Source organism: Oncorhynchus clarkii, chromosome 26 (genome assembly GCF_045791955.1).
Source record: "Oncorhynchus clarkii lewisi isolate Uvic-CL-2024 chromosome 26, UVic_Ocla_1.0, whole genome shotgun sequence".
NCBI lineage: Eukaryota > Metazoa > Chordata > Actinopteri > Salmoniformes > Salmonidae > Oncorhynchus > Oncorhynchus clarkii.
In genome coordinates, this window is record NC_092172.1 from 50,698,860 (window position 1) to 50,717,376 (window position 18,517).

An 18,517-nucleotide genomic window follows, 5' to 3' on the forward strand; every position below is an offset into this window, starting at 1 on the left:
CCAATTAACGTTAGGTAACTAGCTAACATACCGGTACGCACTGCTGTAATGCTATGCAGTTCGTAAGGACAACGTAGATAATAAGTTGTCAGCTAACATACCGGTACATACTGCTGTAATGCTATGCAGTTCGTAAGGACAACGTAGATACTAAGTTGTCAGCTAACATACCGGTACGCACTGCTGTAATGCTATACAGTTCGTAAGGACAGCGTAGATACTAAGTTGTCAGCTAACATACCGGTACATACTGCTGTAATGCTATGCAGTTTGTAAGGACAGCGTAGATAATAAGTTGTCAGCTAACATAACGTGGTACAAAACTTATTTTAAAAGTTATTACTTTATTACAATTTTGTTTTTTGTCAGAATTAGTTAAAGCAATGAAGTTGTCTCCTCTCTCCTCGGCTGTATATTTTCCGCCATTTTCTAAAATCTGAAAACGTAGTGAAGCATACGCCCATTTTCTGAAGAATTGCATTATGGGTCCTTAAAAGCACGGATATAGTGTCCACTGCATGTACACTTCGTATTTTGGCGAATGTAGTACGACATCCGGGAACTTTTTGGCATATAAACTATATTTCCACACTATGATCAATGAGCATACTATATACTCAATTCACATCACAGATAGTATGGTTAGTGGGGGTTAGTATGAGTATTGGAACACAGCTTTTAGACTTTCTATAATGGATGTTGCATAGTATTGTATTCATTTGAATGGTATATGACATGCATACTTGATCCCGTGGTAAATACCTTGTCAACGACTAAAGAACGTGTCAAAGTTGACTGATTTATTGTGTTCGTTTTGTACTACTAATAGTGTCTGTCTCATGCTCCAGATGAACCCTCGGGACTTTAAAATGAATATCACATGTCCTCTAACTCTATTTGACCTCTCAGACCTTCCCCTTCAGGGATCTGGGTTCACACAATCTGTTGAAAGGATTCCTTTTTTTTTTAAAGAGAGCAGAAGAGGAGAGGAGGAGGGAAGAGGAGGGGAGAAGAGGAGGAGGAGAGGAGAGGAGAGAGGAAGAAAGAAGAGGAGGAGAGGAGGGGGGGAGAGAGGAGGGAAGAGGAGGAGAGAAGAGGAGGAGGAGAAGGGGGAGAGAAGAGAGGAGAGAGGAGAGGAGGAGAGAAGAGGAGGAGGAGAAGAGAGGAGAGAGGAGAGGAGAAAGGAAGGAAGAGGGGGAGGTGGAGAAGAGAGGAGAGGAGGGAAGAGGAGGAGAGAAGAGGAGGAGGAGAAGAGAGGAGAGGAGAGGAGGAGAAGGGGGAGAGGAGAGAGGAGGAGGGAAGAGGAGAGAAAAGGCGGAGGAGAAGGGGGAGAGAAGAGAGGAGGGAAGAGGAGGAGGGAAGAGGAGGAGAGAACATCATGTGTCTACAGAACCCCTCCAGGAGAGAACATCATGTGTCTACAGAACCCACCCAGGAGAGAACAGCATGTGTCTACAGAACCCACCCAGGAGAGAACATCATGTGTCTACAGAACCCACCCAGCTGCCCTTCACAGTCTCCAGTCTTGACGGTTCACATCTTTAACACAGCTAATGAATAAGAATCCGTGTTCTGCTAGCTAGCTAGCCGTGGCTAACGTTAGTGTCGTCATGAAAAGGGTCATGAGGGGAGCTCTACAATATTACGCTTTGTGAGAACGCTTAGAAGTAGGTCATGTTGAAAAGTAATCTTTACTTTGACTTTTCTTAAATGTAGTTTTGTAATGGACTTTTAAACATGCAGACAATAAGACAATGGGGTAACCAAGGTAACCACGGGTTGTTGTCCCACAGGCAGGGGGGGGGGGGGGGGGGGGGGGGGGGCGTAAGTTATGTAGCATCTGTAGTTATGTAATTCTCTGTAGTTATGTAGTGCTCTGTAGTTATGTAGTTATGTAGTTCTCTGTAGTTATGTAGTGCTCTGTAGTTATGTAGTTCTCTGTAGTTATGTAGTGCTCTGTAGTTATGTAGTGCTCTGTAGTTATGTAGTTATGTAGTTCTCTGTAGTTATGTAGTGCTCTGTAGTTATGTAATTCTCTGTAGTTATGTAGTTCTCTGTAGTTATGTAGTTATGTAGTTCTCTGTAGTTATGTAGTGCTCTGTAGTTATGTAGTTCTCTGTAGTTATGTAGTGCTCTGTAGTTATGTAGTTCTGTAGTGCTCTGTAGTTATGTAGCATCTGTAGTTATGTAATTCTCTGTAGTTATGTAGTGCTCTGTAGTTATGTAGTTATGTAGTTCTCTGTAGTTATGTAGTGCTCTGTAGTTATGTAGTTCTCTGTAGTTATGTAGTGCTCTGTAGTTATGTAGTGCTCTGTAGTTATGTAGTTCTCTGTAGTTATGTAGTGCTCTGTAGTTATGTAATTCTCTGTAGTTATGTAGTTCTCTGTAGTTATGTAGTTATGTAGTTCTCTGTAGTTATGTAGTGCTCTGTAGTTATGTAGTTCTCTGTAGTTATGTAGTGCTCTGTAGTTATGTAGTTCTCTGTAGTTCTCTGTAGTTCTGTAGTGCTCTGTAGTTATGTAGTGCTCTGTAGTTATGTAGTGCTCTGTAGTTATGTAGTTCTCTATAGTTATGTAGTGCTCTGTAGTTCTCTGTAGTTCTCTGTAGTTATGTAGTTCTCTGTAGTTATGTAGTTCTCTGTAGTTCTGTAGTGCTCTGTAGTTATGTAGTGCTCTGTAGTTATGTAGTGCTCTGTAGTTATGTAGTTCTCTATAGTTATGTAGTTCTCTATAGTTATGTAGTGCTCTGTAGTTATGTAGTGCTCTGTAGTTATGTAGTTCTCTGTAGTTCTGTAGTGCTCTGTAGTTATGTAGTGCTCTGTAGTTATGTAGTTCTCTGTAGTTATGTAGTGCTCTGTAGTTATGTAGTTCTCTGTAGTTCTGTAGTGCTCTGTAGTTATGTAGTGCTCTGTAGTTATGTAGTGCTCTGTAGTTATGTAGTTCTCTATAGTTATGTAGTGCTCTGTAGTTATGTAGTGCTCTGTAGTTATGTAGTTCTCTGTAGTTATGTAGTTCTCTGTAGTTATGTAGTGCTCTGTAGTGCTCTGTAGTTCTCTGTAGTTATGTAGTTCTCTGTAGTTATGTAGTTATGTAGTTATGTAGTTCTCTGTAGTTATGTAGTTCTCTGTAGTTATGTAGTTCTCTGTAGTTATGTAGTTCTCTGTTGTTATGTAGTGCTCTGTAGTTATGTAGTTCTCTGTAGTTGTGTAGTTCTCTGTAGTTGTGTAGTGCTCTGTAGTGCTCTGTAGTTATGTAGTGCTCTGTAGTTCTCTGTAGTTATGTAGTGCTCTGTAGTTATGTAGTTCTCTGTAGTTATGTAGTGCTCTGTAGTTATGTAGTGCTCTGTAGTTATGTAGTGCTCTGTAGTTATGTAGTTCTCTGTAGTTCTCTGTAGTTCTGTAGTGCTCTGTAGTTATGTAGTGCTCTGTAGTTATGTAGTGCTCTGTAGTTATGTAGTGCTCTGTAGTTATGTAGTTCTCTGTAGTTATGTAGTGCTCTGTAGTTATGTAGTTCTCTGTAGTTCTCTGTAGTTCTGTAGTGCTCTGTAGTTATGTAGTGCTCTGTAGTTATGTAGTGCTCTGTAGTTATGTAGTTCTCTATAGTTATGTAGTGCTCTGTAGTTCTCTGTAGTTCTCTGTAGTTATGTAGTTCTCTGTAGTTATGTAGTTCTCTGTAGTTCTGTAGTGCTCTGTAGTTATGTAGTTCTCTGTAGTTCTGTAGTGCTCTGTAGTTATGTAGTGCTCTGTAGTTATGTAGTGCTCTGTAGTTATGTAGTTCTCTATAGTTATGTAGTTCTCTATAGTTATGTAGTGCTCTGTAGTTATGTAGTGCTCTGTAGTTATGTAGTTCTCTGTAGTTATGTAGTGCTCTGTAGTTATGTAGCATCTGTAGTTGTGTAGTGCTCTGTAGTTATGTAGTGCTCTGTAGTTATGTAGTTCTCTGTAGTTCTCTGTAGTTCTGTAGTTATGTAGTGCTCTGTAGTTATGTAGTGCTCTGTAGTTATGTAGTTCTCTGTTGTTATGTAGTGTTCTGTAGTTATGTAGTTCTCTGTAGTTGTGTAGTGCTCTGTAGTGCTCTGTAGTTATGTAGTGCTCTGTAGTTATGTAGTGCTCTGTAGTTATGTAGTTCTCTGTAGTTATGTAGTTCTCTGTAGTTATGTAGTTATGTAGTTATGTAGTTCTCTGTAGTTATGTAGTTCTCTGTAGTTATGTAGTGCTCTGTAGTGCTCTGTAGTTCTCTGTAGTTATGTAGTTCTCTGTAGTTATGTAGTTATGTAGTTATGCAGTTCTCTGTAGTTATGTAGTTCTCTGTAGTTATGTAGTTCTCTGTAGTTATGTAGTTCTCTGTTGTTATGTAGTGCTCTGTAGTTATGTAGTTCTCTGTAGTTGTGTAGTTCTCTGTAGTTGTGTAGTGCTCTGTAGTGCTCTGTAGTTATGTAGTGCTCTGTAGTTCTCTGTAGTTATGTAGTGCTCTGTAGTTATGTAGTTCTCTGTAGTTATGTAGTGCTCTGTAGTTATGTAGTGCTGTGTAGTTATGTAGTTCTCTGTAGTTATGTAGTGCTCTGTAGTTATGTAGTGCTCTGTAGTTATGTAGTGCTCTGTAGTTATGTAGTGCTCTGTAGTGCTCTGTAGTTATGTAGTGCTCTGTAGTTCTCTGTAGTTATGTAGTGCTCTGTAGTTATGTAGTGCTCTGTAGTTATGTAGTGCTCTGTAGTTATGTAGTGCTCTGTAGTTATGTAGTTCTCTGTAGTTATGTAGTGCTCTGTAGTTATGTAGTTCTCTGTAGTTATGTAGTGCTCTGTAGTTATGTAGTTCTCTGTAGTTATGTAGTGCTCTGTAGTTATGTAGTTCTCTGTAGTTATGTAGTGCTCTGTAGTTATGTAGTGCTCTGTAGTTATGTAGTTCTCTGTAGTTATGTAGTTCTCTGTAGTTATGTAGTGCTCTGTAGTTATGTAGTGCTCATGTAGTTATGTAGTTCTCTGTAGTTACGTAGTGCTCTATAGTTATGTAGTGCTCTGTAGTTATGTAGTGCTCTGTAGTTATGTAGTTCTCTGTAGTTATGTAGTGCTCTGTAGTTATGTAGTGCTCTGTAGTTCTCTGTAGTTCTCTGTAGTTATGTAGTGCTCTGTAGTTATGTAGTGCTCTGTAGTTCTGTAGTGCTCTGCCAGTTGTTATGGGACTAGTGATATTGATATTTGATAGTAGATGTGGTTTAGAGTGAACAGCCAGTCTGCAGAGACTAGATGAGGAGGTGTAGCTGAAACAGTGGGTGGGCTTGGAGAGAAGTCAGCTCTCTCTCTACCAGCTGCTTTCACTCTAGAAAACTTCCTCCATGAGGCCATTCGTTTAGCAGCAATCACAATACATACAGATCAAATCACATATTACAAACTGCAGGATCAAGCTAGCAAAGGATAGCAAGCGAGTAGCATGGTAAAGTGCCTGTGTTTTTACCAGACGGCCATCACCCAGAGGGATTTACAGGAGTTATTGGAGTTAAGTGCCTTGCTCATGGGCACATTGGCAGGTTATTCACCTAGTCGGCTCTGGGATTTGAACCAGTGACCTTTCGGTTACTCGCCCGACCGGTCTTAACCGCTAGGCTGTGTGTGTGTGTGTGTGTGTGTGTGTGTGTGTGTGTGTGTGTGTGTGTGTGTGTGTGTGTGTGTGTGTGTGTGTGTGATATTGCAGACATGACTCTCTTAGTTTGCGCTGCCTAGCAATAACAATAATAATAGTGTGTGTAATGAACTGTTCTTGTGTATGAGGTGCTGTGTGGGTGAGGGGGGTGAAGCTCAGGCCAGGGACAGACAGACAGACAGACAGACAGACAGACAGACAGGCAGGCAGACAGACAGACAGGCAGGCAGACAGACAGGCAGACAGGCAGACAGACAGACAGACAGACAGACAGACAGACAGGCAGACAGACAGACAGACAGGCAGACAGACAGACAGACAGGCAGACAGGCAGACAGACAGGCAGACAGACAGACAGACAGACAGACAGACAGACAGGCAGACAGGCAGACAGACAGACAGCATTGCATCCTGCAGCTCGGGACAGACAGACAGACAGCATTGCATCCTACAGACAGACAGACAGACAGGCAGACAGGCAGGCAGACAGACAGACAGGCAGGCATGCAGGCAGGCAGACAGACAGACAGGCAGCATTGCATCCTGCAGCTCGGGACAGACAGACAGACAGACAGCATTGCATCCTACAGACAGACAGACAGACAGGCAAACAGACAGACAGACAGAGCATTGCATCCTACAGCCAGAGAGTAGAAAGAACACATTGAGAGAGAGACAGTATGTCTCAAATGATACCTTATTCCCTGTACTGTATAGTGCACTACCATAGGGTCCTGGTCAAAAAGGTAGTGCACTATACAGGCAATAGAGAACCAGTTGGGAAGCAGCACCCAGATTCCACCCCTGCTCTTCTGTCTGGCACAGAGAACAAGTCCCCAATGATCCTAACGTTTAGAGAACCCCTCCGTTGTGAAGAACCAGCTGGTCCGTTAGACTCAGTCCCTATGGAGAACTAGAGACACCACTGTGTCCTAAGTACTGCGTCACTCCAGGTACTGTTGGCTACAATGCATCACAAGGTTTTAGGTGGTCAATTTGACATTTCATTCAAATCCGTTGGACCAGTAACCAGCAGGTAGACTAGTGGTTAGAGTGTTGGGCCAGTAACCAGCAGGTAGCCTAATGGTTAGAGTGTTGGACTAGTAACCAGCAGGTAGACTAGTGGTTAGAGCGTTGGACTAGTAACCAGCAGGTAGTCTAGTGGTTAGAGCGTTGGACTAGTAACCAACAGGTAGACTAGTGGTTAGAGCGTTGGACTAGTAACCAGCAGGTAGTCTAGTGGTTAGAGTGTTGGACTAGTAACCAGCAGGTAGTCTAGTGGTTAGAGTGTTGGACTAGTAACCAGCAGGTAGACTAGTGGTTAGAGCGTTGGGTCAGTAACCAGCAGATAGACTAGTGGTTAGAGCGTTGGACTAGTAACCAGCAGGTAGTCTAGTGGTTAGAGTGTTGGACTAGTAACCAGCAGGTAGTCTAGTGGTTAGAGTGTTGAACTAGTAACCAGCAGGTAGTCTAGTGGTTAGAGCGTTGGACTAGTAACCAGCAGGTAGCCTAGTGGTTAGAGTGTTGGACTAGTAACCGAAAGGTTGCAAGATCAAATCCCCGAGCTGACAAGGCACAAATCTGTCATTCTGCACCTGAATAGGCAGTTAACCCACTGTTCCTGGTAGGCGGTCATTGACTGACTTGCCTAGTTAACTGACTTGCCTAGTTAAATAAAGGTTGAATAAATAAAACATTCAATGATGAACTGAATTAGCATCCACGTACTGTAAAATCTCTAGACTCTTCATTCCATCCACATGGTGATGAACTGAAATGGCAGTATTTCTCTGCTACTAATGTAAAGTACACGGTGAGGAACTGAAATGGCAGTATTTCTCTGCTACTAATGTAAAGTACACGGTGAGGAACTGAAATGGCAGTATTTCTCTGCTACTAATGTAAAGTACACGGTGAGGAACTGAAATGGCAGTATTTCTCTGCTACTAATGTAAAGTACACGGTGAGGAACTGAAATGGCAGTATTTCTCTGCTACTAATGTAAAGTACACGGTGAGGAACTGAAATGGCAGTATTTCTCTGCTACTAATGTAAAGTACACGTTGAGGAACTGAAATGGCATTATTTCTCTGCTACTAATGTAAAGTACACGGTGAGGAACTGAAATGGCAGTATTTCTCTGCTACTAATGTAAAGTACACGCTGATGAACTGAAATGGCAGTATTTCTCTGCTACTAATGTAAAGTACACGGTGAGGAACTGAAATGGCAGTATTTCTCTGCTACTAATGTAAAGTACACTTGGTAGTTTTGTAGATACACTACATGACCAAAAGTATATGGACACCTGCTCATCCAACATCTCATTCCAGAATCATAGCTATTAATGTAGAGTTGGTCAACCCCCCCTTGCTGCTATAACAGCCCCCACTCGTCTGAGAAGGCTTTCCACTATATATTGGAACATTGCTGTGGGACTTGCTTCCATTCAGCCACAAGAGCATTACTGAGGTCGGGCACTGATGTTGAGCAATTAGGCCTGGCTCGCAGTCGGCGTTCCAATTCATCCCAAAGGTGTTCGATGGGGTTAAGGTCAGGGCTCTGTGCATGCCAGTCAAGTTCCACCCCGATCCCAAAAAACAACTTCTGTATGGACCTCATTTTGTGCACGGGAGAAATGTCATGCTGAAACAGGAAAGGGCCTTCCCCAAACTGTTGCCACAAAGTTAGAAGCACAGAATCGTCTAGAATGTCATTTTATGCTGTTGGGTTAACATTTCCCTTCACTGGAACGAAGGGGCCCGAACCATGAAAAACAGCCCCAGACCAGTATTCCTCCTCCACCAAACTTTACAGTTGGCACTATGCTTAGGGGCAGGTAACGTTCTCCTGGCATCAGCCAAACCCAGATTAGTCTGTCAGACTGCCAGATGGTGAAGCGTGATTCATCACTCCAGAGAACGCGTTTCCACTGCTCCAGAGTCCAATGGCAGCGAGCTTTTACACCCCTCCAGCCGACGCTTGGCGTTGCGGATGGTGATCTTAGGCTTGTGAAACTCATTTCATGAGGCTCCCGACGAACAGTTATTGTGCTGACGTTTACTTCCAGAGGCGGTTTGGAACTCGGTAGTGAGTGTTGTAACCAGGGACAACCGCATTTCAGCAGTCGGCGATCCCGTTCTGTGGCCTACCACTTGGCGGCTGAGCCGCTCCTAGACGTTTCCACTTCACAATAACAGCACTTACAGTTGACCGGAGGCAGCTCTAGCAGGGCAGAAACTTGACGAACTGAGTTGTCTATGGAGACTGCATGGGCTGTGTGCTTGATTTTATCCACCTGACAGCAACGGGTGGGGCTGAAATAGACAAGAATCCACTAATTTGAAGGGGTGTCCACATACTTCCAGTGTACAGTATATGTCATAGCAGGTTTACATCTATGTCCGTGGTGCAGTCTGGTCACACACACACACCCGCGCACACACACGCACGCACACACACACACACCCGCGCACACATGCACACACACACACACACACACACACCCGCGCACACGCACACACACAGACACACACACACACACACACAATATCAATCTGTGGTGCAGTCCGGTCTAGTCTGGTTGTCTCGCTGCAGGTATTCTAGGTATTGACCACAGTCTGAGCACCAGACACGAGCCAAGCATCGTGTTAGTGGTAGTGTGGACAGCAACAGACCCGGCTGCCAGTAGTGCACTAAATAGGGGGGAAGGGTGTCATTTGTGATGCCGTGTGTACTGATTCTGTTTATGTTCTGCTAAAGATGTCTGAACTGGGTCTGGTTGGTTCTGGTTGGTTCTGGTTGGGTCTGAACTGGGTCTGGTTGGTTCTGGTTGGGTCTGAACTGGGTCTGGTTGGTTCTGGCGTCCACCCTCCCTCAGCGTATAACGTCGGTCTGCAGGGCTGTTGGAAACGGACCCGTGTATAATTCTACAGTAGCAGCATCCTAATATGACACGCGGTAATATAATAACAACGGGTTATATGGACACTTACAGTTATATCCAATACAGGTGCTTTCATCCCAAAGAGATTTACAGTAAGGGCAGTGAGTCTGTTCATCCCAAAGTGATTTACAGTAAGGGCAGTGAGTCTGTTCATCCCAAAGAGATTTACAGTAAGGGCAGTGAGTCTGTTCATCCCAAAGTGATTTACAGTAAGGTCAGTGAGTCTGTTCATCCCAAAGTGATTTACAGTAAGGTCAGTGAGTCCTTTGATCCAAAGTGATTTACAGTAAGGATAGTGAGTTATTTCATCCCAAAGTGATTTACAGTAAGGACAGTGAGTTATTTCATCCAAAGTGATTTACAGTAAGGTCAGTGAGTTCTTTGATCCAATGTGATTTACAGTAAGGTCAGTGAGTTTGTTCATCTAAAGGGATTTACAGTAAGAACAGTGAGTGCTCATCTAAAGTGATTTACAGTAAGGATAGTGAGTTTGTTCATCTAAAGGGATTTACAGTAAGGACAGTGAGTTCTTTCATCCAAAGTGATTTACAGTAAGGACACCCTGTATATAGCCTCCACATTGACTCTGTACCGTAACACCCTGTATATAGCCTCCACTCTGACTCTGTACCGTAATACCCTGTATATAGCCTCCACATTGACTCTGTACCGTAACACCCTGTATATAGCCTCCACATTAACTCTGTACTGGTACCCCCTGTATATAGCCTCCACATTGACTCTGTACCGTAATACCCTGTATATAGCCTCCACATTGACTCTGTATATAGCCTCCACATTGACTCTGTACCGTAACACCCTGTATATAGCCTCCACATTGACTCTGTACTGGTACCCCCTGTATATAGCCTCCACATTGACTCTGTATCAGTACCCCCTGTATATAGCCTCCACATTGACTCTGTACCAGTACCCCCTGTATATAGCCTTCACATTGACTCTGTACCGTAATACCCTGTATATAACCTCCACATTGACTCTGTACCGGTACCCCCTGTATATAGTCTCCACATTGACTCTGTACTGGTACCCCCTGTATATAACCTCCACATTGACTCTGTACCGGTACCCCCTGTATATAGCCTCCACATTGACTCTGTACCGGTACCCCCTGTATATAGCCTCCACATTGAATCTGTACCGATACCCCCTGTATATAACCTCCACATTGACTCTGTACCGTAATACCCTGTATATAGCCTCCAAATTGACTCTATACCGTAATACCCTGTTTATAGCCTCCACATTGACTCTGTACCGTAATACCCTGTATATAGCCTCCACATTGACTCTGTACCGTAATACCCGGTATATAGCCTCCACTTTGACTCTGTACCGTAATACCCTGTATATTTTCTCCACATTGACTCTGTACCGGCACCCCTTGTATATAGTCTCCACATTGACTCTGTAACGGTTCCCCCTGTATATAGCCTCCACATTGACTCTATACCGTAATACCCTGTATATAGCCTCCACATTGACTCTGTACCGTAATACCCTGTATATAGCCTCCACAATGACTCTGTACCGTAATACCCTGTATATAGCCTCCACATTGACTCTGTACTGGTACACCCTGTATATAGCCTCCACATTGACTCTGTACCGTAATACCCTGTATATAGCCTCCACATTGACTCTGTACCGTAATACCCTGTATATAGCCTCCACATTGACTCTGTACCGTAATACCCTGTATATAGCCTCCACATTGACTCTGTACCGTAACACCCTGTATATAGCCTCCACATTGACTCTGTACCGTAACACCCTGTATATAGCCTCCACATTGACTCTGTACCGGTACCCCCTGTATATAGTCTCCACATTGACTCTGTACCGGTTCCCCCTGTATATAGCCTCCACATTGACTCTATACCGTAATACCCTGTATATAGCCTCCACATTGACTCTGTACTGGTACACCCTGTATATAGCTTCCACATTGACTCTGTACCGTAATACCCTGTATATAGCCTCCACATTGACTCTGTACCGTAATACCCTGTATATAGCCTCCACATTGACTCTGTACCGTAATACCCTGTATATAGCCTCCACATTGACTCTGTACCAGTACCCCCTGTATATAGCCTCCACATTGACTCTGTACCAGTACCCCCTGTATATAGCCTCCACATTGACTCTGTACCGTAATACCCTGTATATAACCTCCACATTGACTCTGTACCGGTACCCCCTGTATATAGTCTCCACATTGACTCTGTACTGGTACCCCCTGTATATAACCTCCACATTGACTCTGTACCGGTACCCCCTGTATATAGCCTCCACATTGACTCTGTACCGGTACCCCCTGTATATAACCTCCACATTGACTCTGTACCGTAATACCCTGTATATAGCCTCCACATTGACTCTATACCGTAATACCCTGTTTATAGCCTCCACATTGACTCTGTACCGTAATACCCTGTATATAGCCTCCACATTGACTCTGTACCGTAATACCCGGTATATAGCCTCCACTTTGACTCTGTACCGTAATACCCTGTATATAGCCTCCACATTGACTCTGTACCGGTACCCCCTGTATATAGTCTCCACATTGACTCTGTACCGGTTCCCCCTGTATATAGCCTCCACATTGACTCTATACCGTAATACCCTGTATATAGCCTCCACATTGACTCTGTACCGTAATACCCTGTATATAGCCTCCACAATGACTCTGTACCGTAATACCCTGTATATAGCCTCCACATTGACTCTGTACTGGTACACCCTGTATATAGCCTCCACATTGACTCTGTACCGTAATACCCTGTATATAGCCTCCACATTGACTCTGTACCGTAATACCCTGTATATAGCCTCCACATTGACTCTGTACTGTAATACCCTGTATATAGCCTCCACATTGACTCTGTACCGTAACACCCTGTATATAGCCTCCACATTGACTCTGTACCGTAACACCCTGTATATAGCCTCCACATTGACTCTGTACCGGTACCCCCTGTATATAGTCTCCACATTGACTCTGTACCGGTTCCCCCTGTATATAGCCTCCACATTGACTCTATACCGTAATACCCTGTATATAGCCTCCACATTGACTCTGTACTGGTACACCCTGTATATAGCTTCCACATTGACTCTGTACCGTAATACCCTGTATATAGCCTCCACATTGACTCTGTACCGTAATACCCTGTATATAGCCTCCACATTGACTCTGTACCGTAATACCCTGTATATAGCCTCCACATTGACTCTGTACCGTAACACCCTGTATATAGCCTCCACATTGACTCTGTACCGTAACACCCTGTATATAGCCTCCACATTGACTCTGTACCGTAATACCCTGTATATAGCCTCCAAATTGACTCTATACCGTAATACCCTGTTTATAGCCTCCACATTGACTCTGTACCGTAATACCCTGTATATAGCCTCCACATTGACTCTGTACCGTAATACCCGGTATATAGCCTCCACTTTGACTCTGTACCGTAATACCCTGTATATTTTCTCCACATTGACTCTGTACCGGCACCCCCTGTATATAGTCTCCACATTGACTCTGTAACGGTTCCCCCTGTATATAGCCTCCACATTGACTCTATACCGTAATACCCTGTATATAGCCTCCACATTGACTCTGTACCGTAATACCCTGTATATAGCCTCCACAATGACTCTGTACCGTAATACCCTGTATATAGCCTCCACATTGACTCTGTACTGGTACACCCTGTATATAGCCTCCACATTGACTCTGTACCGTAATACCCTGTATATAGCCTCCACATTGACTCTGTACCGTAATACCCTGTATATAGCCTCCACATTGACTCTGTACCGTAATACCCTGTATATAGCCTCCACATTGACTCTGTACCGTAACACCCTGTATATAGCCTCCACATTGACTCTGTACCGTAACACCCTGTATATAGCCTCCACATTGACTCTGTACCGGTACCCCCTGTATATAGTCTCCACATTGACTCTGTACCGGTTCCCCCTGTATATAGCCTCCACATTGACTCTATACCGTAATACCCTGTATATAGCCTCCACATTGACTCTGTACTGGTACACCCTGTATATAGCTTCCACATTGACTCTGTACCGTAATACCCTGTATATAGCCTCCACATTGACTCTGTACCGTAATACCCTGTATATAGCCTCCACATTGACTCTGTACCGTAATACCCTGTATATAGCCTCCACATTGACTCTGTACCAGTACCCCCTGTATATAGCCTCCACATTGACTCTGTACCAGTACCCCCTGTATATAGCCTCCACATTGACTCTGTACCGTAATACCCTGTATATAACCTCCACATTGACTCTGTACCGGTACCCCCTGTATATAGTCTCCACATTGACTCTGTACTGGTACCCCCTGTATATAACCTCCACATTGACTCTGTACCGGTACCCCCTGTATATAGCCTCCACATTGACTCTGTACCGGTACCCCCTGTATATAACCTCCACATTGACTCTGTACCGTAATACCCTGTATATAGCCTCCACATTGACTCTATACCGTAATACCCTGTTTATAGCCTCCACATTGACTCTGTACCGTAATACCCTGTATATAGCCTCCACATTGACTCTGTACCGTAATACCCGGTATATAGCCTCCACTTTGACTCTGTACCGTAATACCCTGTATATAGCCTCCACATTGACTCTGTACCGGTACCCCCTGTATATAGTCTCCACATTGACTCTGTACCGGTTCCCCCTGTATATAGCCTCCACATTGACTCTATACCGTAATACCCTGTATATAGCCTCCACATTGACTCTGTACCGTAATACCCTGTATATAGCCTCCACAATGACTCTGTACCGTAATACCCTGTATATAGCCTCCACATTGACTCTGTACTGGTACACCCTGTATATAGCCTCCACATTGACTCTGTACCGTAATACCCTGTATATAGCCTCCACATTGACTCTGTACCGTAATACCCTGTATATAGCCTCCACATTGACTCTGTACTGTAATACCCTGTATATAGCCTCCACATTGACTCTGTACCGTAACACCCTGTATATAGCCTCCACATTGACTCTGTACCGTAACACCCTGTATATAGCCTCCACATTGACTCTGTACCGGTACCCCCTGTATATAGTCTCCACATTGACTCTGTACCGGTTCCCCCTGTATATAGCCTCCACATTGACTCTATACCGTAATACCCTGTATATAGCCTCCACATTGACTCTGTACTGGTACACCCTGTATATAGCTTCCACATTGACTCTGTACCGTAATACCCTGTATATAGCCTCCACATTGACTCTGTACCGTAATACCCTGTATATAGCCTCCACATTGACTCTGTACCGTAATACCCTGTATATAGCCTCCACATTGACTCTGTACCGTAACACCCTGTATATAGCCTCCACATTGACTCTGTACCGTAACACCCTGTATATAGCCTCCACATTGACTCTGTACCGTAATACCCTGTATATAGCCTCCACATTGACTCTGTACCGTAACACCCTGTATATAGCCTCCACATTGACTCTGTACCGTAACACCCTGTATATAGCCTCCACATTGACTCTGTACCGTAATACCCTGTATATAGCCTCCACATGGACTCTGTACCGTAATACCCTGTATATAGCCTCCACATTGACTCAGTACCGTAATACCCTGTATATAGCCTCCACATTGACTCTGTACCGTAATACCCTGTATATAGCCTCCACATTGACTCTGTACCGTAACACCCTGTATATAGCCTCCACATTGACTCTGTACCGTAATACCCTGTATATAGCCTCCACATTGACTCTGTACCGTAATACCCTGTATATAGCCTCCACATTGACTCTGTACCGTAATACCCTGTATATAGCCTCCACATTGACTCTGTACCGTAATACCCTGTATATAGCCTCCACATTGACTCTGTACCAGTACCCTCTGTATATAGCCTCCACATTGACTCTGTACCGTAATACCCTGTATATAGCCTCCACATTGACTCAGTACCGTAATACCCTGTATATAGCCTCCACATTGACTCTGTACCGTAATACCCTGTATATAGCCTCCACATTGACTCTGTACCGTAACACCCTGTATATAGCCTCCACATTGACTCTGTACCGTAATACCCTGTATATAGCCTCCACATTGACTCTGATTTGGACAGATACGATGCAGATAATAATTTTTATTTAACTGCACATTTTTATCCAAAGCATATTACTGGGAATGTTCTAAATAGTGTTCGCTTGACTTGAGCAAAATTGTCCAAAAGTATAATTTTCGAATCTGTTTCTACCAACGTCAACCATTTTGTTTTGTTCTAAACTTACAGTATGTCGTCGAGTTCTTTTCCCCTCAACTCTCGACTGAAAGATTTGCCCAGAGAGGAAAGAACAGTGACCTGGTGTATATTATGTTAGGAGAGAGGGTAGCCGTGAGTAATATACACACATGTTGTTGTTGTTGTTGTTGTTGTTGTTGTTATTCACACAGCCAAGCTCACCAGACACAGGGATTCACTAACCATTCAGGAACCACTGTACAAACCCTAGAGTCACCCTAGAGTCACCCTAGTCACCCTAGAGTCACCCTAGAGTCACCCTAGAGTCACCCTAGTGTCACCCTAGTCACCCTAGAGTCACCCTAGTTACCCTAGAGTCACCCTAGAGTCACCCTAGTCACCCTAGAGTCACCCTAGAGTCACCCTAGTCACCCTAGTCACCCTAGAGTCACCCTAGAGTCACCCTAGAGTCACCTCAATTATAGTTACAATCACCCCCCCCCCCCCACACAATAAAATGCAACACGGTACAGTAATACATTACAATTACAACATCAGCAGGTCAGAAATTACACCATGTTTGATATTTCACTAATATCAATTTCTTCTCTGTTTGTTATGTTAATATTAATGAATGTGTCGCACCAAAGCAATGCCACAGGAACATAACATGGTATCTTAGCAACACAACAAGCCGCTCCACCCATTCGCTAAGAGTCGCAGATGAAGGAGGATTGTAACAGGAACGGCATTGTTGAGCAGTAAAAAAAAAACCCAGCTGTGTTGATAATACATTGCTAATGTTAGGATTGTTGTGCATATAGCCTACAGGGATCTAGCATACAGAGAGAGAGAGACACACACACACACACACACACACACACACACACACACACACACACACACACACACACACACAGGTAATCTACAGCCTACAGTACAGTTACCCACTTACCCAGCAGTAGTAGTAACAGTAGCAGTAGCAGAGCCCCCAGATCTCCCAGAGCCCCCAGACCTCCCAGGGCCCCCGAGCCTCAGAGCTCCCAGAGCCCCCGAGGCCCCAGATCTCCCAGAGCCCCCTGAGCCTCAGAGCCCCCCGAGCCTCAGAGCCCCCAGATCCCCCCGAGCCTCACAGCCTCCAGATCTGCAGGAGCCCCAGATCACCTAGATCCATCAGTGCCCCCAGATCTGCAGGAGCCCCAGATCACCTAGATACCTCAGAGCCCCCAGATCCCCCCGAGCCTCAGAGCCCACCGAGCCTCAGAGCCCCCAGATCTGCAGGAGCCTCAGATCACCTAGATCCCTCAGAACCCCAGATCCCCCTGAGCCTCAGAGCCCCCCGAGCCTCAGAGCCCCCAGATCTGCAGGAGCCTCAGATCCCCCAGATCTCCCAGATCCCCCAGAGCTAGAAAGCAACACTAAACTGCAGCAGCTCTTACCTCTTGCTAATGTCAAGTCCCTTCTGCCTCTCTCGCTGTCCTGCACTGCCTCTCCTTGCCTCACCTCAAACGCCAACCCATACACTCAAATGAGCTTTAAAGGCTGCTGAGAATTTGTTATCATCTGTTTATCCCTGTCTCCATAGAGACATCCTGTTCAACATCAAGGGAGGGCAATAAAAGAGAGAGAGAGAAAGAGAGAGAGAGAGAGAAAGAGAAACTAAGGGAGGGAGAGAGAGAAAGAGGGAGTGACCATGGTCCTTTAGAGGGACTGGGGTTGGCTGAGGAGAGCCTGGGACCTGAAACATTTCTGGGTGGGGTGGATGAGGTTTGGACTGTACTGACTGAACAGTTTTGTGAGAGGTGTATCAGGTCGCTACACTTTAGGAAATCCACGAGTCCATTTGGAGTAGATGACATTGATACTGTATATGCACAGAGTATTTTGTGAGTGTGGTATTTAAGGAAATAGGATACTTCGAGTCAAGGTCATAGTACTAGCAGCAGCTGCACCTATTCCTCGCAATGTTTGCCTTCACTCACTGCATAATAGTTGACAGACTTGTTGGCCACTACTGACTGAAACTGTCAGATTAGGGAGAGAGGGCAATGAGGACATAAAACAAATAGAATCATGATTGATAGAAATGACTCTGGAACACATTTAAAGTCTGATGTTTTGATATGCCTGATTTAATCCAAGGCATTGATATATCTTAGTTCCGGCTAAGTGCCAAAGCTCATCTGGAAGAAAAAGTTAGTTAACCTCTATGGGAACCGTGACCCTCCCAGGACATAGACATGTTTTATGTGAGCAGAAAGCTTAAATTCTTGTTCATCTAACTGCACGGTCCAATTTATAGTAGCTATTACAGGGAAAAATAAACCATGCTATTGTTTGAGGAGAGTGCACAAGTTATGTAGTTGAAAATGTGTCAATTGGCCAATTAGGCACATTTGGGCAGACTTGATACAACATTTTGTACAGTAATACAACGGTTCATTGGATCAGTCTAAAACTTTGCACATGCACTGCTGCCATCTAGTGGCCAAAATCTAAATTGGGTCATAATGGCCTTTCTCTTGCATTTCAAAGATGATTGAACAACATTTTATTTTAATAGAAAACGCATGTTTTTTTTATTTTGTATTCTCATTTACCAGATCTAATGTGTTA

The 18,517-nt window shown here is 44.1% G+C and overlaps 1 protein-coding gene across 2 annotated transcripts in view; it reads right to left on the reverse strand.

Moving 5' to 3' along the window:
• LOC139384536 (tubulin polymerization-promoting protein family member 3-like) overlaps positions 1 to 17,540 on the reverse strand; it is a 25,077-nt gene extending 7,537 nt beyond the window's left edge. For both annotated transcript variants that reach the window (XM_071129373.1, XM_071129371.1), the window contains exon 1: positions 17,341 to 17,540. The gene's annotated coding sequence lies outside the window, so the exon portion shown is untranslated. The remainder of the gene's footprint in view (positions 1 to 17,340) is intronic.
• Between the last annotated feature and the right edge of the window lie 977 nt (positions 17,541 to 18,517).